General features: G+C 40.4%; 1 protein-coding gene and 2 long non-coding RNA genes across 4 annotated transcripts in view; 1 reads left to right on the top strand and 2 right to left on the bottom strand.

The window, feature by feature from the left end:
* Positions 1–25,622, bottom strand: part of LOC108658186 (MICOS complex subunit Mic10-like) — a 184,225-nt gene that overhangs the window by 6,205 nt on the left and 152,398 nt on the right. The gene's annotated exons all lie outside the window — the stretch shown is intronic.
* Positions 1–25,622, bottom strand: part of LOC149092491 (uncharacterized) — a 192,042-nt gene that overhangs the window by 145,971 nt on the left and 20,449 nt on the right. For both annotated transcript variants that reach the window (XR_016196968.1, XR_016196969.1), the window contains exons 2-3: positions 8,524–8,924; positions 4,511–4,656 (exon numbers count right to left, since the gene is read on the bottom strand). This is a non-coding gene — a long non-coding RNA (uncharacterized LOC149092491). The remainder of the gene's footprint in view (positions 1–4,510; positions 4,657–8,523; positions 8,925–25,622) is intronic.
* Positions 9,934–25,622, top strand: part of LOC149092490 (uncharacterized) — a 43,018-nt gene continuing 27,329 nt past the window's right edge. Inside the window, exons 1-2 of the long non-coding RNA XR_016196976.1 lie at positions 9,934–10,506; positions 22,455–22,632. This is a non-coding gene — a long non-coding RNA (uncharacterized LOC149092490). The remainder of the gene's footprint in view (positions 10,507–22,454; positions 22,633–25,622) is intronic.

Raw genomic sequence — 25,622 nt, 5'->3', positions numbered from 1 at the left:
CAAATTTTTTAGTCTTAAGTATCTCGTCGGTAAAACTTGATTGCCGACCCCAATACATCCCCAGACTATCACGGACCCACTACCATGTTTGATAGTTGAGCGTATATTGGCTATATTAATACCCTGAACTCGTTGAGCATGGGAAAAGAGGGTATAATGCTAAATATCCTACATCTTTAAAGCTAAACTCTACAAATTTTAAATATATATATAAAGATGCATTTTATACTATTTCGATTTTTGTTAAATTAACCACCGCCCCCTCTATATGCACCCCCTCACCATCACCTTTGTAAATGCGTATTCCAAGTGCTAGTGAATTGTGCTTTGGAAAGTACATTCATTTTCTCATATGATTACGCTCTGAAAGTTTCATGACGATTGTACGTCTACAAATTAAGTTATTCAATAAATAAATTCTGATAATATTGCCCACATTGCAGCGCAGCCCAAGCGCAGTTGCTGCTTACTGCGCAGTTAGCAGAGCGCGCAGAATGATAAGAATATCAGACTGGAGGGCTCAGTTGAGCAGTCGAGCTCCTAGTCGAGCAGTATCGAATATAGTCTATTTACTTATTAAGCCCTGAACCCATCGAAAATGGGAAATAAGAGTATAATGATTTTGTTAAAAGTATGTAACAGGCAGAAGGAGACGTGGCAGACCCCGCAAAGTATATGTTTTCTTGATCAGGGCGACGAGCTGAGTCGATTTGACCTTTTCCGTTGAGAAGTTAGTTTAATTGAAATTTGGAACACATATTCGCGTATATCTCCGATTTGTAGTGTTAAAATTTTCCCTATCCGCCCACTAGGGGCGTGAAAAATCGGAAAATGCATTTTCCGATATAACGGAAATCATATTAGTTGAAGAGCTAGAAAGCTGAAATTTGGTATGGTGATCCCCATCGACCACCCAAGATCACGTGCTATGGCGGATATATCTACGCTTATTAGGGGCGTAGCAAACCGGATAAAAGTGTATCTTCTATAGTTTTTTAAACTAGAACGTTAAAATTGCAAGTAATGTTACGATGCTAGAAAGATGGATGCAAAAATTATGTATAAGCCTTTTAGGGGCGTGGCAAACCGGACTTGAAGATATAGTGATTTTTTCTTTTATATTTTGGACACTATTAATGCTAGAGGCCTCAAATTTGGTATATACTCGGTCTGACCTCCCAAGACCAACAAATTTAGGTGGACATATGTCCGCCCACAGGGGGCGTGGCAAACCGCAAAAGTTTATATCTCCTAAAGTATAAGAGCTAGAAGCTTAAAATTTGGATAGTTAAGTTAATAGTAACCTCGTCTATCGATTCTCCAAATAATATTGTTGCGCCTCTTTAGGGGCGTGGCAGTTAACTTGTTCCATGAGCATGGTTACTAAATTGCTTATGGGGTGTGAATGAGTATTCCGCAACTTAATGCATGTATATCCATGAAAGTGTAGTGAAGATAGTTCATCCACAAGAAAAGTTATTAAATTCTCACAGCCGCACACTTAAAACAAATTCGTGTTTATGCGTGCATGCGTGTGCTTGTGTGTGTGAGTGCGTGTAATAATAACTGAAATATCAGTTGGAGATTCAAGGGATCTCGTAGTCGAGCAAGCTCGACTAGAGATTTCGTACCTATTTTTTAATTCTTTAAGCTAACTCCAGTATTTGTTTGTATTTGTTGGAACTTCATCGATTTGGTCCATAGTCGCGTACTTAGCTGACTGACACGTTTCTTTCTAAACTGCCTGACACCACCAGTGCTATTCCTCAGCATAGCTCCGAATCACACTCGACGACGTCGGATAACCAGCGTCTCTTATAGGCGGATAACCATCGTCTCTCATAGACGGATAACCTGCGTCTCTCATAGGCGGATAACCATCGTCTCTCATAGACGGATAACCATCGTCTCTCATAGACGGATAACCATTCTGACATTCACACGTCCGTGTGTAATGTCCAAATATCAAGTTTATTGACACCTTTTGTGTTTCATAACATAAACTGAACTTAAGCTTTTATTCTTAACCAAAACATACAGAGTACCTTTTTTTATACCCTGAACCCATTGAAAATGGGAAATCAGGGTATAATGGTTTTGTTAAAATGTATGTAACATGCAGAAGGAGGCGTGGCAGACCCCACAAAGTATATATATTCTTGATCAGGACGACGAGCTGAGTCGATTTAGCCCTGTCCGTCTGTCTGTCCGTCCGTCCGTCCGTCCGTCTGTCCGTATGTTTGAACGCGTCGATTTCAGAATATATAAGAGCTAGAGACTTCAACTTTTTTTTAAAATGCCCGTATATATCACGCGCATATCAAGTTTATCACTAAAAAACGATAACTCATTCCGATACTTTTTTATCGATAAAAAACCTTATCGAAGATCACTTAAAAAATTATATCTCCTACATCTTTCAAGCTAGAGTCTCCAAATTTAAAATGTATATTGAGATGAATTTTATTGTTAAAATTTACCCCTCACGCCTAAATCTACCCCCTCACCATCATCTTTTAGAGACTTGTATTTTAACATTATGATTACGTTCTGAAAGTTTCATTAAGATCGTACGTCTAGAAATAAAATTATTCAACAAAGAAGTTCTCATAATATTGCCAACACTGCAGCGCAACCCAAGCGCAATTGCCTGTATATGTGAGTGTGTGTGTATGCGTGTGTTTGTTTGTATGTGTGTGTGCGTGTGTTTGTTTGTATGCGTGTGTGTGTGCGTGTGTGTTTGCTAATTATTATTGAAATGTCAGTTGCTTGTAGGGTTCAGGGGATCTCGTAGTCGAGCAGTCTCGACTAGAGCTTTCTTTCTTGTTTTTTTTTTTACAAAATTCATAATTTCACTTAAACAACTAATCATTGTACTTGCACTATCTTTCAAAAGAACGTGCGCCAGAAAATGAATGTCCAATATACAAAAATTACAAATAAAACAAAATAATAAATTTCATTCATCGTCTAACTCGGACGGAACACTCTCACTCCCAACTATATTCTCTGATAAACTCTGATTTTCATTATCAATATTCAATTCATCAGGAAATTACCATCTGGAATAGTTCTAATGTCTTCGTGACAGTATTTGTAAAGTTGTTTATTTCTTACTTTAACATATACCTGTCCCCTTCCAGGACTTCAGTAACCAGAAATGGGCCCTTAAATTTCGGGTATAATTTCGTTTGGAGTTTCTCCTCGTTTCTTAGCAGAACATAGTCACCAACATTGTACCTTACAACCATGCCCTTGGTTTTGTCAAAGCGTTGTTTATCATAATCAGCCAAACTCTTCATCTTATCACTGGCACTGTTCATTTTCGATTTCTGTGTCCACTGGTGGAATTAACCCTATCGGTCAAGCCTCTTTTCCTATCAACTAACTGTGAAATTTAATTCAAGCTGAACCTCGCCAAGTGCATCTTGCCAGGATCTTTGGCTCGATTCGACAGCAGAAAGCAAATTTTTGAGAGTACTCATAACACGCTCAACTCGACCGTGCACGATTTGCCCCAGTTGCAATTAGATGAAGTTTTATATTTTGTAAGGAACAAAATTCAGAGAATCGAGAACTTGAAAAGCACCTTCCCTGGTCAGCTACGACACGATTTGGTATCCCGAATAGGGCAATTGAGGCTTTTAAGGCCTTAACGCAGCTTTCTGTGTCTATTTTAAGGGTATGATAAAGGTGTAAAAATTTCGTGAAGCCATCAATTTGAACGATGACATATTCTTTTAGGTCGCTTTTACCACTCAACTTTCCAGAAATGTCTATATGAACAGTGTGTCAAGGGATAATTTTTCACTGATTTTCGATAATGGTTTTTATCGACACAAAAATAACGGGATGAGTTATCGTTTCTATACCCTGAACCACTGATCAAACAACGCATAGACTAGACATGTAGTACAAAGTTTTTCAATACCGAAAAATCTGCCTCCTAGGACCTATCAATTTCGTATTTGCTCGGCTCTTCGCTTTTAGGTTCAAGCTACGAAAATACACGGGAGCAGAATCATTCCGCTTCATGCGCTCGACCGAGACGGTCAAATGTTGAATAAAAGATGCATCTGTGCGCTCTCTAATTAATTAATTAATTCATTAAGCTACCGCCAATTAGGTCAAGATATTTTAAAATATAACAAGTAAGAAATCTCTAGTCGAGAGTGCTTGACTAGATACTGCCATGAACCAAACTAATAATAACGCACATTTAATATGGTTAAAATTTCAATTTTGATGTCTTTAAAAATAGAAAACACATTAACTATTTGCTTAAGCAATTAAAACATAAACATCAATTCCGCGCCCTGGGCTCGAACCCGAGTCTTCTCGATCGAGGGCCTCGCCGCTAGTCACAATGCCACCTTGCTTGTAAAAATTCTGATGATAAAACTTAAATAGATTCTTTGCTGCAGCGCCATCTAGCAAATCTAAACCAAACTGCTGATGTGATTCTAAGAATGTGCTAGAATAACCAAACTAATAAAAACGCACAACCAACCAAACTAATAACGCGGCGCCTTTCTCGGGCGATTTCTCGATCTTCGTCAGAAAATTGACTCGCGATATTCCGTTGCCTAATTGCATCATGGGTCCGCCGGGAAAGATTAGATCTTCTAGGACGCGACATTTTTATTAATAGTAATACTGAATATACCCTCGCACAAAACCACGTAAAACAATCGAGAAATCTTAAATCTCTTCTATATATATAAAAGAGAGTTGTGAAAAGTTTTCCAGCACTTATAACTCGAGATCTGCTGGACCAATTTTCATGGTTTGTGATTTGTTGGATTTGTCTCCGCTACGAGTAGGATAGTTGATCTTAAAAATACTGAAAAAATTTTTGTAAATATTTATTTTATATTTATATTTCTCGATTGATTTTATGTGGTTTTGTGCGAGGGCATATTCAGTATTACTATTAATAAAAATGCTGCGTCCTAGAAGATATAATCTTTCCCGGCGGACCCATGATGCAATAAGGCAACGGAATAACGCGAGTCAATTAGCTGACGAAGAACGAGAAATCGCCTGAGAAAGGCGCCGCGTTAGTACCCAGCAGAGAAGGGCCTTAATTCGTGCTTCTTAAGAGAGACAGCCCGTGAAACGGCAATAAGAAATGGTTCAAGGATTTTATTATCTGATGATTTCCGACAAACACTACCAGTAATTCCAAGATCTACTGCTGCCGACGAAATAAACGCTTGCCTCAAAGCATCAAATCTGTGGCGATATGTAACCAAACTTCAACTGTCTGTAGATATGAGAGTTGTATTGTTGAACGATCTATCTGCTGATGATTTCTCGAAGGAATTGCTGAATATCGGTAATGGCCGTATTCCTGTTAACGAATCGAGTGGCTTGATTTCATTTCTTCAAAATTTTTGCAATTTCGTCTCATTAAAAGATGAGCTTATCAACAAAGTATTTCCGAATATCATTGCTTTCCACGAAAATACTAAATGGTTAAGTGAGCGAGCATTTTTGGCGGCTAAAAATAAAGATAAAGATTTTATAATTTAAAATCAAATCGTAGGTATTCTGTATTCATTCAAATCTATCGACTGTGTAACAAAAGAAGAAGAAGCCACTAATTATCCAATTGAATTTTTGAGCTCCTTGGATGTGCCTGGCTTACCACCGCACAATTTACAACTGAAGGTTGGCTCGGTAGTTATCATGCTTAGAAATTTAAACCAACCAAAACTGTGCAATGGAACGCGTTTGGTGAACAACAAATCACAGGGCCAATCTTTGACTATTTGTGGCCTCAATCTAGAAAATGCGTGTTTTTCTCATGGTCAATTGTACGTGGCATGCAAACCATTTGTTCTTGCAAAATCCGATTAAATAAATCAGAGTGTATCCGAACCTGAACAACATAGCTTTCAATAATTTTTATACCCTGAACCCATTGAAAATGGGAAACCAGGGTATAATGGTTTTGTTGAAATGTATGTAACAGGCAGAAGGAGGCGTGGCAGACCCCACACAGTATATATATTCTTGATCAGGGTGACGAGCTGAGTTGATTTAGCCCTGTCCGTCTGTCTGTCCGTCCGTCCGCATGTTTGAACGCGTCGATTTCAGAAGATATAAGAGCTAGAGACTGAAATTTTTTTTCTAGGTCCGTGTATATCACGCGCATATCAAGTTTATCACTAAAAATCGATAACAACTCCCGATATTTTATTATCGATTAAAAACCTTATCGAAAGCTAGCTTTTTTAATTATATCTTCTACACCTTTAGAGCTAGAGCTTCCAATTTTTAAATGTGTATTTTATATAATTTCGATTTTTGTTAAAATTTATCCCCCATTCCTAAATTCACCCCCTCACCCTCACTTTTAAAAAAGGCGTATTTCAAGTGCTAGAGACTTGGAATTTGGACTTGGAGCTTTGGAATGTACATACATCTGAAAATTATAATTAAGTTCTGAAAATTTCATTAAGATCGTATGTCTAGAAATTAAATTATTCAACAAATATATTCGTATTATATTGCCCGCACTGCAGCGCAGCCCAAGCGCAGTCGCTGCTTACTCCGCAGTTAGCAGAGCGCGTTCTAATACGTGCGTATGTATGTATGTGTGCCTAAACGAAGTGTAGAGTGAGTAGAATATCAGATTGGAGGGTTCAGGGTATCTCCTAGTCGAGCAGTCTCGACTAGAGTTTTCTTGTTAGTTTGGTACTGATCTTTATTATTCTGAGCCTGGGTTTATATACCCAGACTCATGCGTATTTTCAACCCTTAAATCTAGTGTATCTGTTGCTGTGTAAGGCTCACCATTGGGCTATTCCATATTCTTATATTATCACTGAGTGTGTAAGACTCCGCGTTGGTTATTAGCTATTCTTATCCTATCGCTGAGTTTGTAAGGCTCAGCGCTCCTTTCTTACGTAATCTGACTCTGGGGTTGCAAGGGTTGGTCTTCATTCGTCTATTTATACAGTCCGTACATATGACCCTTATCTTTTCACAGCGCACTACCTGATAGTCGCTGAGTGCGTCGGAGGCATGCATACGATCTACGTATATTCATATGTTCATGCCTGAAGAGTACCAATGACCACTTTGGAATGAGCGTAATATTCAACATCAGGCTCATACTGAAATGCCAGGCGAAGGAATGAACTTGATGTACATGCTTGAAGTATTTGTTGACGTTGGCGGTCAGTTCCTCTACGTCTATTTACAAATCTGCGCGCTTTTCTTCGTTCTAATTGTCGTTGCTGGTTTCGCTCATCTCGTGCCTCTTGCAATAGTGATGTACGTTACTGCGTCATTCTCACACGGACATTTGCATTGATTTATTTTATTATAGTTTTAGAGCGTTAAATGAAACAACTTCACATTTGCCGAATTCAAGATTGAAACTGAACTGTTTATTGCTTAAAATCCTAGTTCTTATATACCTAACAGAGACTCTTAAAACTACTTCCAGTCACTGAAAGGGTGCATTTTCTCATACAAACAAGTGCACAGATATTTACTCAAGTGTCCCTTTTTTAGATCGCTGGGCCCAGGCTCACGTTACATTTACATATTGGTCGCTGCAACTAAAGGGTGACATATTTATTACTTTGTATCGGATAACGCGCAGGTTATCGAATATTGTCTCTATTTATACCCTGAACCCATTGAAAAAGGGAAATCAGGGTATAATGGTTTTGTTGAAATGTATGTAACAGGCAGAAGGAAGCGTGGCAGACCCCACAAAGTATATATATTCTTGATCAGGGCAACGAGCTGAGTTGATTTGGCCCTGTCCGTCTGCCTGTCCGTCCGTCCGTCCGTCCGTCTGTCCTTATGTTTGAACGCGTCGATTTCAAAAGATATAACAGATAGAGACTTCAACTTTTTTTTTTAATGTCCGTATATATCACGCGCATAACGAGTTTATCACTAAAAAACGATAACTCATTCCGATATTTTTATCGATAAAAAACCTTATCGATCAGTTTAAAAATTATATCTCCTACACCTTTCAAGCTAGAGTCTCCAAATTTAAAATGTATATAAAAATGTATTTTATACAATTTCGGATTTTGTTAAATCCACCCTTAAATCCACCCCCTCGCCGTCATCTTTGTAAAAGTCGTATATCAAATACTAGAGGCTTGAGCTTCGGTATACACATACATTTAAACATCATGATTACGTTCTAAAAGTTTCATTACGATCGTACGTCTAGAAATTCAATTATTTAACAAATAAGTTCTCCTAATATCGCCAACACTGCAGCGCAACCCAAGCGCAATCGGCTGTATATGTGAGTGTGTGTGTGTGTGAGTGTATTTGTTTGCATGAGTGCTTGTGTGGGTGCTAATTATTATTGAAATATCTGTTTCTTGTAGGGTTCAGGGGATCTCGTAGTCGAACAGTCTCGACTAGAGCTATTTTACTTGTTTACCTAGAAATAATGGATAGGGCAATGCAACGTTTGCCGGGCCAGCTAGTATAAATATAAATAATTTACACAAATTTATGTTTGAGACAAACAAATACCTGAACTTTCGAGATATTTAGCTTCTGTATGCACGCGATTTATTTATATCAAATGTGTTTTTTTTTTTATGAATAGTCAGGTTCGTCTGAGGCTGTGCCGTAGACTGACTGACTACATTTGTTTATTTACTTTTTTAGTATTGTATAATATGAGAGCAGGACCGAAAACTGTCACTGTTATCAAGCCTACTGAGTATAAATGGAAATTTGAATCTTTAGGGAAAAAACCTCGTTTTTCAAGTATTCGTCAAATTTTTTCAGTATTTTTAAGATCTACTATCCTACTCGTAGCGGAGACAAATCCAACAAATCACAAACCATGAAAATTGGCCCAGCAGATCTCGAGTTATACATGTAGGAACACTTTTACACAACTCTCTTTTATATATAGATATACACTACTATGTGTTTTAAAATTTCAATTCTCTAGCTTCAATAGCGCCGAAATTAACTGCGTTTATACGGACAGACGGACGGACAGCAAGACGCACATTGCACAAAACCAATATACTCATTTCACTTTCGTGAGTGAGTATGATGAGCACCAATTGCTCGGCCTGGATTCGAACTCGAGACCTCACGATCGATCGCCACAGCGCTATTCACAACGTCACATCACTCTCAGAAATTGTGATGGCATTACTGAAACAGATTCACAGCAGCAGCGTTATCTAGCAAATCTAAACCAATATCCTGATGATGAATTTAGTATGGTAAAAATTTCAATTTCGATGTATTTTAAAAGTATAAGAGAAATAGAAAACTCATTTAATAACAAGTAAGAAAGCTCCAGTCGAGACTGCTCAACTACATGATCCCCTGAACCCTTCGAAAAATTTATATTTCAATAATGCACACTCACACATACACAGTCATACGCGCGCACGCATAAACACGCATTGGAAATCTAATTGTTTAATAACTTTTCTTGTCGATCTTTATGAAACTTTCAGATTATGATTATCTCATGGACATTCATTCGCCATCTTTAGTATTTGAAATACGACTTTTATAAATGTGATTGTGAGGGGGTCGATATAGGGGTCGGGAGTAAATGTGAAAGAATCGAAATTTTATAAAATGCATCCTAATGTATAATTAAAATTTGGAGACTCTAGCCTCAAAGATGTAAGAGATATAATTTTATATCTGATTTTCGATAAGGGGTTTATTCGATAACCAAATAACTGGGTGAGTAATCGATTTTTAGTGACAAACTCGATTTTCAAGTCTCTAGCTTCTATATCGACGCGTTCAAACATACTGACAGATGGACGGACAGACAGACGAACGGGCGGACAGACAGACAGACGGAGTGGGCAGGGTATAAAAATAAATAAGCTGTTCAACGCGTATTAATTCTGCTTATTCCATCCTAAGAAGATTTAATAAAAACAAAAAATTTAAATGTCTTTTTTCATTCAGTTGGTTCATAATAACTATGCTTCGGTTTCCTGAGGACGGATTTTCTGAAGATAATAAAGGATCTCCCCAAATCGATAATCATCAACAAAATGAAATTTTAAGCAAATCTCTTTACCCCATGCCAATATCTGCGGAGTTTTGTCCTGAAAAACTTAAAAATAATGGTTTACAAAAGGATGGTGTTCCTAATCATGCATCTTATGCAACACACATTATTAAGTCAAGTTCACCAACTTCCAGCGTCGGAGAATCAATATTTGTTCCAGACTTTAATAGTCAAATACCATCATCTAATTGTCATCAAATCCATACAATGACTCCAAGTAATGATATCAACTTTTATAGCTTTCCCGAATTTATATCTGACCAAGAAAAGAATATATTGTCAGATTCTGAGAAGCTTCTTCGATCAAAAGAGAATGATATATACAATAATGAGTATAATCACATACATGATGTATTTGCCATTCGCAAATATTATCATCCCTTATTCGCTCATGGAATTTGTAGATGGCCTGGTTGTGAAGTTGATTTGGAAGATATTGCCTCTTTTGTAAAGTAAGTAGATTTAAGATTACATTATATTACACCATCAAATTGAAAATGGAAAAGTCGATTTGGCCCTGTCCGTCTGTCTGTCCGTATGCATGAACGCGTCGATCTCAGACGATATAAGAGCTAGAGTCGCTAGTTTCGCTCCTACAGACTTTTACCCGAGGTGCCGTTCGGACCGGGTGATAGTAGTGGACACTTTCATTCGCAGGGCACCAATGGTACTTCGGCCAATGGGAGGCTGCCACGCAATTTGGCGGGAAAGTGGGGTCTCCCAGCTCACGCCACTTTACCGATTTTATGGGCACGAGCGTCAGAAAGGCCCCGTTACCACCCGAAGCAGGGCCTGTGGGTGGGCTCTAAAAGGCCACCGGCGGCTCCATACGGAAAGTTTTTGAGTTTGAAGAAAAGTGAAAAGTGATTATTGAAAGTTAGAGGGCCGAAGTGAAACTAGTACGGGAAAGTCAACGCCAAGAAGGACATTGGTGCAGATCTGCAGCTTAAGCGAGGCCTGCATAACCGAGTAAGTTCACGTAGCCATGCGTAAGAGAAGTGTAGTGAGTGAAACAAGTTAGTGTTTGCTGTGAGAGTGGAATAGTAGCAGAGGTCTGTATAGCCGAGCGAACCGCCGGAATTGATAGATCCAGATCCTGGCGTTTTCGGAATCGCTCAAGTGAAACTAGCGTGCTTTAGCACAACACTCTCCCAACCGAAGTGCGCAGAACCAGAAATCAGCAGGCGTACCGTGCACTAGCGAATCAGCATATAAGTTATACTTAAGTGAAGTGTAAAATTTATATAAAACCTTTAAAAAAATATGCTGTACGTTTCTGAACAATAACTCACAAGTGACTAATTAATATCACAGGGGCTTCAACAAATAAATTTGTTGGCACGAATCCACAGTCAGCTGAAACTAGCCTAGCTTAGACTCGGGATAACCCGAACGTTCTTTACAACTGGCGCCCAACGTGGGGCCCTGCGGTAAGAGACCATGAGATGAAGCTCAAATATAATAATAGTCTGCCCAATGTGCGTGCCTACGCCCGCCCGTATCAATTCCATAATCTGGTGGAATTGATGCACAAGGACCGCGAGAGGTTACGGCACCAGCCACGGCCTAACCGGACGCGATTTATGGCCATGGACGACGCTGGAGGCGATGAGGAGTATTGCATGGACGCATGCCAAGGACAGGCGCAGCCGGAGCACGGACACACATTCCTAGTCCAGCCAGGGCATGCCGAATGTGTGGTCAAGAGGGGCATCGCGCGTTTGCATGCCACAACAAGGCGCTGGATTTCTGCTGGCAGTGTGGGCGCATCGAACTGCTAGCTGCTGCCAGTCGGGAAACGAGGAGCGGCACCCGCCATCCAGGGGCGAGCGGCAGCAGCAGCCAGGAGCCCCCAGGTATTACTGGGCAGTCTTCAGGACGATGGCAGCCGGCTGACGGCGATCGTGGCCATTGGAGTCTCACAGCAGATTGATACGGGAGCCTCGAGCAGCTTCATCAGCGAGAAGCTCGCTGAGAGGTTCGGAGAAGCGGGCGTGGTACGTGCTACACAGCGGCGCATACGCTTGGCAGACGGCACGATCAGCCTAGGAAATCAGCAAATTCAGATACCGTTGCTTATTCTGCCAGGAGTGATAGACGATTTGGTGCTAGGCTGGGATTTCTTGTTTAGCATGGGCACCACACTGGAGTGTGGCGACTTAGCACTGAAAATAGGGCCAATAAATCCCAACCCAAGGCACCAACTGGAGGCGAAGCTATCGACGACGAAGCGACTTCTTATAACCAAGAACCGCTTCATGTGGATAAGGAGGAAGGGCACCAACAAAACCAAAAAGCAACGGTATTTTCGACGCAGGAAAGACAGGCGAAATGTGGTAGCAGATGCGCTCTTAGGCAGTTTCTAGAGAAAGAGGCGACCCGCTTGGTCGCTAGTAAGCCAGGATCTGCGCAAGGCACCACATAAGTGGCTAGACCATCGCGAAGAGTCTGGAAACTTATATCGGCACAAGGTGTAAACAAAGGAACGCCACTTGTCGAATGCCGCAGAGGGATTTGCAGCAAAACTGTCACCACGCAATGGAGGCCCTTACATTGTGGCCAGTTTTGTGCCCCTAGTAATCTGCCGGATCAGGTCGGAGGCCGATAAGCGGACCAGGAAGGCGCATGTGGCGGATCTTAAGCCATGGAGAGGAAACACGGTTGAGCATTAGAGCTGTTTCGTTTTTTTTTTTTTTTTTTCAAAAAAAAGAGAGTGAATACATAGCGAAGTGTATTGCTTCTCACTTAGGCACAGAAGAGAAGACAACAACGCGCGCAGCCGAAATTTCATAAATATTGTTTTAACGAAAGCGAAAAGCGGAAAAACAACAAACCGCACACATTCCAGACGAAAGAATTGCTGCACACACACACACACAGCACACAGCAAGGGTCAAGGGCCTACGTCGGCTGCTCAGCGATCGCTAGCGCACGAAGCGGTACGAAGGTGTCAAAGCGAGCGACAGCTAAAAACAGCCAACAACAACCGGCATACTTATAAAACAGCCAACAACAAAACACACAACAACAATGCAACGCAGGGTTGTTGTGTATGCGTGCGCCGATGAGTGTGAAGAAACGGTATCAGGGCGATACCGTAGCCTCCCTGGAATTCAGCTATAAGGCAGGGAATGCTAGAGTAGGCTGAGCAGAGGACACAGGACCCGTTATGTTGTCGGCTACGCAGCGGCAGCGCGGCAGCATAGGGTATAAAATGGGCATGTGGGCATCGGGCCGGGTTCCTTTAGGTGAGTTACCAGAGTGGACCGACAGCGCTCGAGTGCGTCGTCCATATGCCATAAAGTATTCGAGCGAAGACGAGGAGCACGCAGCTAGCAGCCTATCATGTTCGCGGGGCATGCAGTCGGACATGCGGCTTCTTGATGCGAGAGTGTGGTTGCAGACTCCTGCCACGCAACTGGCTCCACCGGCTGTGGAGCTTTGAGTGTCGGAAAAGCTTGGCAACCGATCCTCGCGCACTGGCCAGCGACTTCGCTGTGAGCGTACCGACACCACCAAAACGACGTCTGTGGCCCGATCTCATAGCAGCAGTACAAGGCTTGACTGCAGTGCCCCACCGGAGCATTCCTGAGAATCCAGAGAGCAGCAGAGACCAGCAGTGAGGCGCCTCCAGCGGCGAGGGACAGAATGCGCCGAACGGGTGAAATGGCCCTTGCCGCGCGCACGTGCGCCAATGCCACCGGAGGCTGCGAAACCGACAGGCGAATTTTGCGGCCATTGGCAGCGGCAGGCCATCAGGTCAAGGGGCATGAGGAAAAATAATTTTGTTTTTTTTTTTTTTTATTGCAAATTAAAAAAATATATATTAATTCCATCTACTTACCGGCCGCATACAGCATTGTCAGCGGTAAGCGGAAATGCAGCTCATGGCGGTAACAGAGCGTTAACAGCGGCGACCAGCGCAAAATGGAGCACCGAGGGATTGAGCGACGCAAAATGGAGCGGCGCAGCCGAGGCGGGCGACAAATTAAAAAGGAGCAATATAGGTATGCACCAACAGTACTTCCGCCAATGGGAGGCTGCCACGCAATTTGGTGGGAAAAATGGCGTCTCCCAGATCTTGCCACTTTACCGATTTTATGGGCACGAGCCTGTGGCTGGGCTATAAAACGCCTCCGGCGGCTTTTAGTGAAAAAAAGATTATTGAAAGTCAGAAGTGCCGAAGTGAAACTAGTACGGGAAAGTCAACGCGAGTGGCAAACAGGACTTCAAAGGACTGTCAGGACAACGTGGGAACAGCAAGGACATCAAGGACAGGATCGTCAGTGGCACCCAGAAGGACATTGGTGCAGATCTGCAGCTTAAGCGAGGCCTGCATAACCGAGTAAGTTCACGTAGCCATGCGTAAGAGAAGTGTAGTGAGTGAAACAAGTTAGTGTTTGCTGTGAGAGTGGAATAGTAGCAGAGGTCTGTATAGCCGAGCGAACCGCCGGAATTTATAGATCCAGATCCTGGCGTTTTCGGAATCGCTCAAGTGAAACTAGCGTGCTTTAGCACAACACTCTCCCAACCGAAGTGCGCAGAACCAGAAATCAGCAGGCGTACCGTGCAACAGCGAATCAGCATATAAGTTATACTTAAGTAAAGTGTAAAATTTACATAAAACCTTTAAAAAAATATGCTGTACGTTTCTAAATAATAACTCACAAGTGACTAATTAATATCAAAGGGGCTTCAACAAATAAATTTGTTGGCACGAATCCACAGTCAGCTGAAACTAGCCTAGCTTAGACTCGGGATAAACCGAAGGCTCGTTACAGTATATATATTCTTGATCAGGGCGACGAGTCGAGTTGATTTGGCCCTGTCCGTCTGTCTGTCTCCGTCCGTCCGTCCGTACGTCCGTCCGTTTCAGTTTTTGTTGTAATTCACCCCCCGCCCCTATATTTTCGTCCTCACCCTCACCTTTGTAAAAGGCGTAATTCAACTACTACAGACTTGTGATTTGGAATGTATGTACATACATTTTAACATTATGATTAAGTTCATTAAGATCGTACGTCTAGAAATTAAATTATTCAACAAACAATTACGTATATTGCGGCGCAGCCCAAGCGCAGTCGCTGATTACTGCACAGATGGCAGAGCTCGTTCTAATACAAAGTGCAGAGTGATTAGAATATCAGATTGGAGGGTTCAAGGTATCTCCCTGTCGAGCAGTCTCGACTAGAGTCTTCTTACTTGTTTTTCGGATGAATTTATGAACATAGCCAAATATGCGCTTTCGAATGAATTTATGTACCTGAATGACAACGATATATTTACATGCGCTTCCGAGAAAAAACTACTTGACTCATTTCAGACAGGCAGGCTGCAGACGCTTGTTTGATAACATTTGTCTTTTTGCAAGAATCGAGGCCCATACATCCATAACCACTATACTTCGTGGCATTGTGACCGGCAAGTAACTCATACACATAGTTGTGTATGGTATAGTGACTGGTGGGTAGCTCACACTTATATTTAAGCACCTGATCAGAAGGAATTTTTAAAAAAACGTGGTACCTAATTAAGTTTAGTATACAAAATGGGATTCGATTTTCGATCCCTTGTACCTGTTCATATATGTACATATATACCTATACAGGTGCATTCCAATAAAAAAAAACTTATAATAAGAATTGGCAAATGCACTTGTTACTTTAGTAAGGCAGCTACTTAAATAAAAGCGAGCCTCTTCAATTCGAACCCAAAATCGTTCACACAAATCTAAGTTGAGGTAGGCACACGCTAATGCTCATGTCCCATGCATACATGCACATACCGCACATGTGAAGGCACAGCGGCTCACAAATGCCTCTTCAAGTGATATTCCATAATTGTGAGTATCGCATCGCATGCTTACACACAATCAAACACATATATGTACATATGTACATACATATGTATGTGATCACTTCACAAGATCGACCAAATGCAAATGCTGGGCTTTAAAATTTCTACAGGCAGCAAGAGCTTCGCACACAGGCATACATGCTCATAATACTGCGTGCAGTATTTTCACAGCCCGAACCTCCAGCGACCAAGCCGAGAAAATACGAAGTATAGTGGTCGACCAACTTAACAGTTTCGAGCAGTGGATAAATTTGTTCTACATGTCTCATCTATGTGTTGTCTGGTCAGTGGTAGAATTGAATTAAATTTTCACTAGATATGGATTCAAAATCTGATTGATATAAGTTAGTGTGAATCACATCGAAATTTGACTCTAGTTCAGAGTCCATGAGCGCATGTAGCTCACACGAATTCGTACGACTTAATTTATCCGCGGCATATAAATTTTAATCGAAATTTTTAGTTTGAATGTACTATCTTGCATAAATGTTTATGATGCGATGATTCCTTCAGTCCGTTACATACTTTTAACAAAACCATCATATCCTGATTTCCCATTTTTAATGGGCTCAGGGTATAAAAACGATAACTCATCCCGTAATTTTTTTTTGTCAATAATAACCTTAATCGAAAATCAGTCATAAAATTGTATCGCTACATCTTTAAAATAAAATAAATTAATTTAAAATAAAATAAAACAAGTAAGAAGACTCTAGTCGAGACTGCTCGACTAAAAGATACCCTGAACCCTCCAAGCTGATATTCTTATCATTCTACACTTTTTTTATGCACGCATACATACATATATATGCATCCACTTTCACGCGCCCGCGCTCAGCTAACTGCGCAGTTCAGGGTATAAAAAAGATTTGTTTGTCTCAGACATTAATTTATGTAATTTTTCATAGTTATATATCTCGATTGTTTTGTGGTTTTGTGCGAGGGCATATTCAGTATTACTATTAATAACAAGTAAGAAGACTCTAGTCGAGACTGCTCGACTGGAGATACCCTGAACCCTCCAGTCTGATATTCCAATCACTCTGCACCTTTTTTAATCACACAAACATACACACGCACGTATTAGAACGGCGCAGTAAGCAGCGACTGCGCTTGGGCTGCGCTGCAGTGTGTGCAATATTAAACGAATTTATTTGTTGAATAATTTATTTTCTAGAAGTCCAATCTTAATGGAACTTTCAGAACATACTCATAATGTTCAATTGAATGTACATTCCAAAGCACAAGTCCCTACTACTTGAAATACGCCTTTTACAATGGTGAGGGTGAGGGGTCCAATTTATGGGTGGAGGGTAAATTTTAACAAAAACCAAAATTATATCAAATACACATGAATCTACATTAAAAAAAAACCGGAATTATATAAAATACACATGAATCTACATATAAAATTTGGAAGCTCTAGCTCTAAAGCTGTAGGCGCTATAATTAAATAACTAGCTTTCGATAAGGGTTTTAATCGATGATAAAATATCGGGAGTTGTTATCGATTTTTAGTGATAAACTTGATATGCGCGTGATATACACGGACCTAGAAAAAAAATTTAGAGTCTCTAGCTCTTATATCTTCTGAGATCGACGCGTTCATACATACGGACGGACGGACGGATAGACAGACGGACGGACAGACAGACGGACAGGGACAAATCGACTCAGCTCGTCGCCCTGATCAAGAATATATATACTCTGTGGGGTCTGCCACGCCTCCTTCTGCCTGTTACATACTTTTAACAAAACCATTATACCCTGATTTCCCATTTTCAATGGGCTCAGGGTATAAAAATGCCGCGTCCTAGAAGAAGGACCCATGATGCAATTAGGGGACGGAATAACGCGAGTCAATTATCTGACGAAGAACGAGAAATCGGCCGAGAAATGCGCCGAGTTAGTTCCCAGCAAAGAAGGGCCTTAATTCGTGCTTCTCAAAGAGAGGCAGCCCGTGAAACGGAAATAAGAAATGGTTCAAAGCATCAAATCTGTGGCGATATGTAACCAAACTTCAACTGTCTGTAAATATGAGAGTTGCATTGTTGAACGATCTATCTGCTGATGATTTCTCGAAGCAATATCGGTAATGACCGCATTCCTGTTGACGAATCGAATGGCTTGATTTCATTGCCTTACAAATTTTTGCAATTTCGTCTCATTAAAAGATGAGCTTATCAACAAAGTATTTCCGAATATCATTGCTTTCCACGAAAATACTAAATGGTTAAGTGAGCGAGCAGTTTTGGCGGCTAAAAATAAAGATGTGGATGATCTTGATTTTATAATTAAAAATAAAATCGTTGGTACTCTGTATTCATTCAACTGTTGAGCAATGTGATTCACGCGTCGATGATCCCAACAGATATGCCCTTTGAGTTTAAACGAATTCAATTTCAATCAACAAATCACAGGGCCAATCTTTGACTATTTGTGGCCTCAATCTAGAAAATGCGTGTTTTTCTCACGGTCAATTGTACGTGGCATGCTCACGTGTTGGCAAACCATCCGCATTATTTGTTCTTGCACCTGACCAAAAAACAAAGAATGTCGTTTACCACAAGGTGCTTGAATGAAAATCCGATTAATAAATTAATCAGAGTGTATCCCAACCTGAACAACATAACCTTTTTACCTAGAAATAATGGATAGGGCAATGCAACGTTTGCCGGGCCAGCTAGGCATTTTGCACACTTTTTTTCGACGCTGCGTCCATATTTGCACACATATTTGCTCGACTCCTAACTTTTAGTTTCGGGTTACGAAAATATACGAAAACACAATCATTTCGCTTCAAGCGCTCAACCGAGATGTTCGACCTTTGAACAAAGGATTCATTTTTATACGCTGAAAATCAGGGTATACTGGTTTTGTTAAAAGTATGTAACAGGCAGAAGGAGGCGTGGCAGACTCCACAAAGTATATATATTTTTGATCAGGGCGACGAACTGAGTCGATTTAGCCCTGTCCGTCTGTCTGTCTGTCCGTCCGTCCGTCTGTCTGTCCGTCCGTCTGTCCGTCTATCCGTATGTATGAACGCGTCGATCTCAGACGATATAAGAGCTAGAGTTTTCAATTTTGTTTTAAGTGTCCGTACATACAGCGCGCATATCGAGCTTATCTCTGAAAAACGATAACTTATATTAATATTTTTTTTTTTTTCGATAAAAACCTTATCGAAGATCAGTTATAAAAATATATCTTCCACATCTTTAAATCTAGAGTCTCCAAATTTAAAACGTATATTAAGATGAATTTATACAATTTCGGTTTTTGTCAAAATTTTTTTTAACCCCCACCCCTACCTTCATATTTGTAAAAGGCGTACTTCAAGCACTAGAGACTTGTGCTTCGGAATATACACACATTTAAGCAATATGATTATGTTCTAATTTTCATTAAGATCGTACGTCTAGAAATTAAATTATTCTCAAAATATTGCCAACACTGCAGCGAAACCCATGCGCAATCGCCTGTATATTTGCGTAAGTGTGTGCTTGTGTTTGTATGCATGTGTGTGTGCGATTTATTATTGAAATATTAGTTGCTCGAAAGGTTCAGGGGATCTCGTAGTCGAGCAGTCTCGACTAGAGCGTTCTTGTTATACTCTGAACCCATTGAAAATGGAAAATCAGGGTATAATGGTTTTGTGAAAAAATATGTAACGGGCAGAAGGAACCATCACAGGCCCCATAAAGTATATAAATTCATGTCAGGGCGACGAGCTGAGTCGATATAGCCCTGTCCGTCCGTCTGTTTGAGTGCGTAGATCTCAGAAGGTACAAAAGCTGGAGAGCTGAAATTTGGCATGCATACTCGTGTATACCATAAGCAGTACAAGTTAATCATCTTTTATCGATAAATCATCCTTTACTTTTTTATCGAGAATAATCAAAAAATTGATTTTGGCTTTTCAGCCTCATTAGAACACAATTAGATTTAGTGTGTATATTCATATGATGAATACAAACATTTCGTAATTCACAGATTTTGGATACCACGCCCCAATTTGTAAAAAACGCATTTCAAATACTAGAGACTTGTGCTTTGGAATGTATATATGTACATTTGAACATTTTGCCCACACTGCAGCCACTAACCAGGGAACACATAGACCGGACACGTAGTGCAAAGCGTTTTGCACACTTATTTTCGAGCATTGGTTCCCAGACCGTTCGTATTTGCTCGGCTTCTCACTTTTTAGGCTTGTGCTACTAAAATACGGGAACACAAATTCATTTCTCTTCATGCGCTCGACCGAGATGGTCGATTGTTAAACGAAAGATCCCTCTATGCTAAATGTTTCCCTTGCTCTCTCTCTCTCGATGCTCTCTGCTCTCTCAAATGTGTATATGTGTGTATGCATGTGAGCACAAGCAGCAGCTCTGAGCTGCCAGCTCACGAAAATTGAAATTTCTTCGCAGCAAGAACCCATGCCTTCCCTTCTGTGTGAAGAGTATACCGAACTTATCAAACCGTTTGCCAAGCTCGTGCAAAATATGTATATGTGCTTTCGATTTTATTTGTGGAAAGGGTATGAAAGCGTTGGTGCTCATAGTGAAAATGCTTTCGCGACGAGCCTGCACGCACACACTCTCCCTTGCTACATGTACTATGAGCATTTGTATGCCTGTGTGCGAAGCTCTTGCTGCTAGTAGCAATTTTAAATCCCAGCATTTGCATTTGGTTGATCTTGTGAAGTGCTCACATACATACATATGTATGTATGTATGTATGTTTATACATTTGATTGTGTGTGTATGAATGGGATCTGAATCGATCAATTATGGGATATCACTTGTAGAAGCAATTGTATGCCTATGTGCTTTTACATGTGCGTGTGTGTATGTGCCTGTGTGTATGCATGGGACGTGAACATTGGTGTGCATGTGTGTACGCATGGGACGAGAACATTGGCTGCCTACCTCAACTAAGAATTGTCTGAATGATTTTGGGTTCGAATTGAAGAGGCGCGCTTATACATACATACATATGTATGTATTTATGTAAGTAGCTGATTAACTAAAGTGACAAGTGCATATGCCAATTCTTTGTGGCACTGTGACCGTCGAATAACTCATACTGTATGTGTATGTGTGTAGTATAGTTACTGGCGGGTAACTCGCGCTTATATTTAAGCACCTGAATTTAATTTTAATGATCGTGGGTTGGCTATCAGAAGGAATTAAAACAAAAGTTTAGTATCTTATTTAGCTTACTATACAAATGGGATGCGATTTTCGATCCTTTGTACCTGTTCATATAGTTACATACATATACAGGTGCATGCCAATAAAAAAAAAACTTCTAAAAAGAATTGGCATATGCACTTGTCACTTTAGTTATAAGCGCGGCTCTTCAATTCGAACCCAAAATCATTCAGACAATTCTTAGTTGAGGTAGGCAGCCAATGTTCTCGTCCCATGCGTACACACATGCACACCAATGTTCACGTCCCATGCATACACACAGGCACATACACACACGCACATGTAAAAGCACATAGGCATACAATTGCTTCTACAAGTGATATCCCATAATTGTTCGATTCAGATCCCATTCATACACACACAATCAAATGTATAAACATACATACATACATACATATGTATGTATGTGAGCACTTCACAAGATCAACCAAATGCAAATGCTGGGATTTAAAATTGCTACTAGCAGCAAGAGCTTCGCACACAGGCATACAAATGCTCATAGTACATGTAGCAAGGGAGAGTGTGTGCGTGCAGGCTCGTCGCGAAAGCATTTTCACTATGAGCACCAACGCTTTCATACCCTTTCCACAAATAAAATCGAAAACACATATACATATTTTGCACGAGCTTGGCAAACGGTTTGATAAGTTCGGTATACTCTTCACACAGAAGGGAAGGCATGGGTTCTTGCTGCGAAGAAATTTCAATTTTCGTGAGCTGGCAGCTCAGAGATGCTGCTTGTGCTCACATGCATACACACATATACACATTTGAGAGAGCAGAGAGCATCGAGAGAGAGAGAGAGAGCAAGGGAAACATTTAGCATAGAGGGATCTTTCGTTTAACAATCGACCATCTCGGTCGAGCGCATGAAGAGAAATGATTTTGTGTTCCCATATTTTAGTAGCACAAGCCTAAAAAGTGAGAATCCGAGCAAATACGAACGGTCTGGGAACCAATGCTCGAAAATAAGTGTGCAAAACGCTTTGCACTACGTGTCCGGTCTATGTGTTCTCTGGTTAGTGCTGCAGCGCAGCCCAAGCGCAGTCGCTACTTCGCAGTTAGCAGAGCGCGTTTTTATACATGCGTGCGGATGCATGTGTATGTACATATGTATATGTGCTTAAAAGCAGTACAGAATGTTTAGAATATCAGATTGTAGGGTTCAGGGTATCTACTAGTCGAGCAGTCTCGACTATAGCCTTCTTACTTGTTTCTTGTTTATATTTTATAAACAATCAATTATTTTCATTAGAACTAGTCTGTAGTATAAAAAATAGCTTATGGTTTATTTAAAGTAATAAATAAAAAAAAAATTTTTTCAACAGACACTTGAATTCGGAGCATGCATTAGATGACAGATCAACAGCCCAAGCTCGGGTACAAATGCAAGTAGTTTCCCAACTGGAAAGTCACCTACAAAAGGAAAGAGATCGTTTGCAAGCTATGATGCATCATTTATATTTATCAAAGCAATTATTGTCACCCTCAAAGCACGATCGAAAGGTACTTTTAATAATTTTTTAAATGACTTTGTAAGCATGGAATTCTTATTGTGTAGTGTACTCTAAGTTATAAGAAATTAGTTTTATGATTTGGGTTCAACTGATATCTAAGGATTATATACATATATGTATACTATGTATTTGATTATAAAAATGCAAGTTCAAAAGACGTAGACCATTTTCAAAATTTAAAAATATGTCAATATCGAATTAGCAGCAGCAGCAACTGATTTTATTGTGCTATCGAATCGTGCTTCTAATTTCCCGAGCCTAAAAAGATAGTTGTCAAATACGAAATATATGTATATGAAATAATGGATAGGGCAATGCAGCGTTTGCCGGGCCAGCAATTATATATATATATATATATATATATATATATATATTTATATATATATAATTGCTGGCCCGGCAAACGCTGCATTGCCCTATCCATTATTATTTATTATATATATATATATATATATATATATTATATATATATAATTGCTGGCCCGGCAAACGCTGCATTGCCCTATCCATTATTTCTAGGTTAAAAATTGTTGAAAGCTATGTTGTGGTTGGGATACAGTCTGATTAATTTATTAATCGGATTTTCATTCAAGCACCTTATGGTAAACGACATTCTTTGTTTTTTGGTCAGGTGCAAGAACAAATAATGCGGATGGTTTGCCAACACGTGAGCATGCCATGTACAATTGACCATGAGAAAAACACGCATTTTCTAGATTGAGGCCACAAATAGTCAAAGATTGGCCCTGTGATTTGTTGATCGTTTAAATTCGTTTAATCTCAAAGGGCATATCATCGGAATCCTAGGAATAAGAACTTCCTCATCCTTAAATTTTCCTTTGAGTATCGACGCGTGAATCACATTGCTCATCAGTCTTCTTATCACCAAACGCGTTCCATTGCACAGTTTTGGTTGGTTTAAATTTCTAAGCATGATAACTACCGAGCCAACCTTCAGTTGTAAATTGTGCGGTGGTAAACCAGGCACATCCAAGGAGTTCAAAGATTCAGTTGGATAATTAGTGGCTTCTTCTTCGTTTGTTACACAGTCGATAGATTTGAATAAATACAGAGTACCAACGATTTTATTTTGAATTAAAAAATTAAGGTCATCAACATCTTTATTTTTAGCCGGCAAAATTGCTCGCTCATTTAACCATGATTGTGTTTTCGTATATTTTTGTAGTACGACCCTAAAAGTTAAGAGCCGAGCAAATAAGAAGTTGACTGGGATATGACTCTCGAAAATAAGTGTGTAAAACACTTTACACTACGTGTCCGGTCTATGTGCTTTCTAGTTAGTGGCCATATCCATTATTTCTAGGGAATATTATACAACCGAAGAATGCTTTACTTTTTATACCCTGAACCCATTGAAAATGGGAAATCAAGGTATAATGGTTTTGTTGAAATGTATGTAGCAGGCAGAAGGAGGCGTGGCAGACCCCACAAAGTATATATATTCTTGATCAGGGCGTCAAGCTGAGTCGATTTAGCCTTGTCCGTCTGTCTGTCCGTCCGTCCGTCCGTATGAACGCCGAGATCTCAGAAGATATAAGAGCTAGAGACTTCAACTTTTTTTTAAAATGTCCGTATATATCACGCGCATATCGATACTTTTTATACCCTGAACCCATTGAAAATGGGAAATCAGGGTATAATGGTTTTGTTAAAATGTATGTAACAGGCAGATGGATGCGTGGCAGACCCCACAAAGTATATATATTCTTGATCAGGGCGACGAGCTAAGTCGATTTAGCCCTGTCCGTCTGTCTGTCCGTCCGTCCGTCTGTCCGTATGTTTGAACGCGTCGATTTCAGAAGATATAAGAGCTAGACTCTTCAACTTTTTTTTTAAATGTCCGTATATATCACGCGCATATCGAGTTTATCACTAAAAAACGATAACTCATTCCGATACTTTTTTATCGATAAAAAACCTTATCGAAGATCACTTAAAAAATTATATCTCACATCTTACATCTTTCAAGCTAGAGTCTCCGAATTTAAAATGTATATAAAAATGTATTTTATACAATTTCGGTTTTTGTTAAAATTTACCCCCCACCCCTAAATTCACCCCCTCACCCTCATCTTTGTAAAAGTCGTATATAAAATACTAGAGACTTGTGCTTTGGTATACACATACATTTTAATTACATACATTATGATTACGTTCTGAAAGTTTCATTACGATCGTACGTCTAGAAATTAAATTATTCAACAAATAAGTTCTCATAATATTGCCACACTGCAGCGAAACCAAAGCGCAAACGTCTGTATATGTTATTTTTTTTTTTTTTTTTTTTTTTTTTTATATTCGTTTATTAACAGATTTTATAATTATAATTAATTATACAGGTGCAAGTTGCGTGGTGGCTAGGATAGTGCGCGATGCTTGCGGGACGGCCGTAAAGCATTGCTTCGCAAGCACTGTGCGCTACCTTAGCCTGGGACAGCTCGACTTCTCATTCGCTCGACTCTGCGTAGCTCCATCATCACTGTGGCCGCGAAGGTGCTTGTTAGTTCCCAAGCTTCCTCCGATTCCAGCATGGTGTTGACAATGTTGTCCGCTCTGATGGAGCAGCCCACTGCCTCTTCCAGACGGCGCCTCTCCTCCAGGAACCGTCCACATTCGAAAAGAATGTGGTTGGCGTCTTCCACGCGCCCTCGCTCGCACCAGAGCACTCGTCAGATTCCTCGTGGCCAAAGCGCTTCAAATAGCTCCGAAAGCATCCATGTCCCGAGAGGATCTGCGTAAGGTAGTAGTTTACCTCGCCGTGCTTGCGGTTGACCCATGGTTCAAGCTCCGGGATGAGCTTGTGCGTCCACCGCCCTTTAGCTGAGCTATTCCACTTTCTTTGCCATCGTGCAATGCTGTTCGCCCTGATAGCGTTGGGTCGCACAGGCGCGCGCGAATTCCGCTCCACGGCTTCGGCGACCAAGTACTCCAGTGGTACCATACCAGCTATGACGAGCG

This window comes from Drosophila navojoa, chromosome 2, assembly GCF_054131105.1.
Source record: "Drosophila navojoa isolate 15081-1374.11 chromosome 2, UAZ_NAV_1.0, whole genome shotgun sequence".
NCBI classification, from domain to species: domain Eukaryota; kingdom Metazoa; phylum Arthropoda; class Insecta; order Diptera; family Drosophilidae; genus Drosophila; species Drosophila navojoa.
Note: the sequence above shows the minus strand (reverse complement) of the source record. Positions and strands in the feature narration are given on the sequence as shown.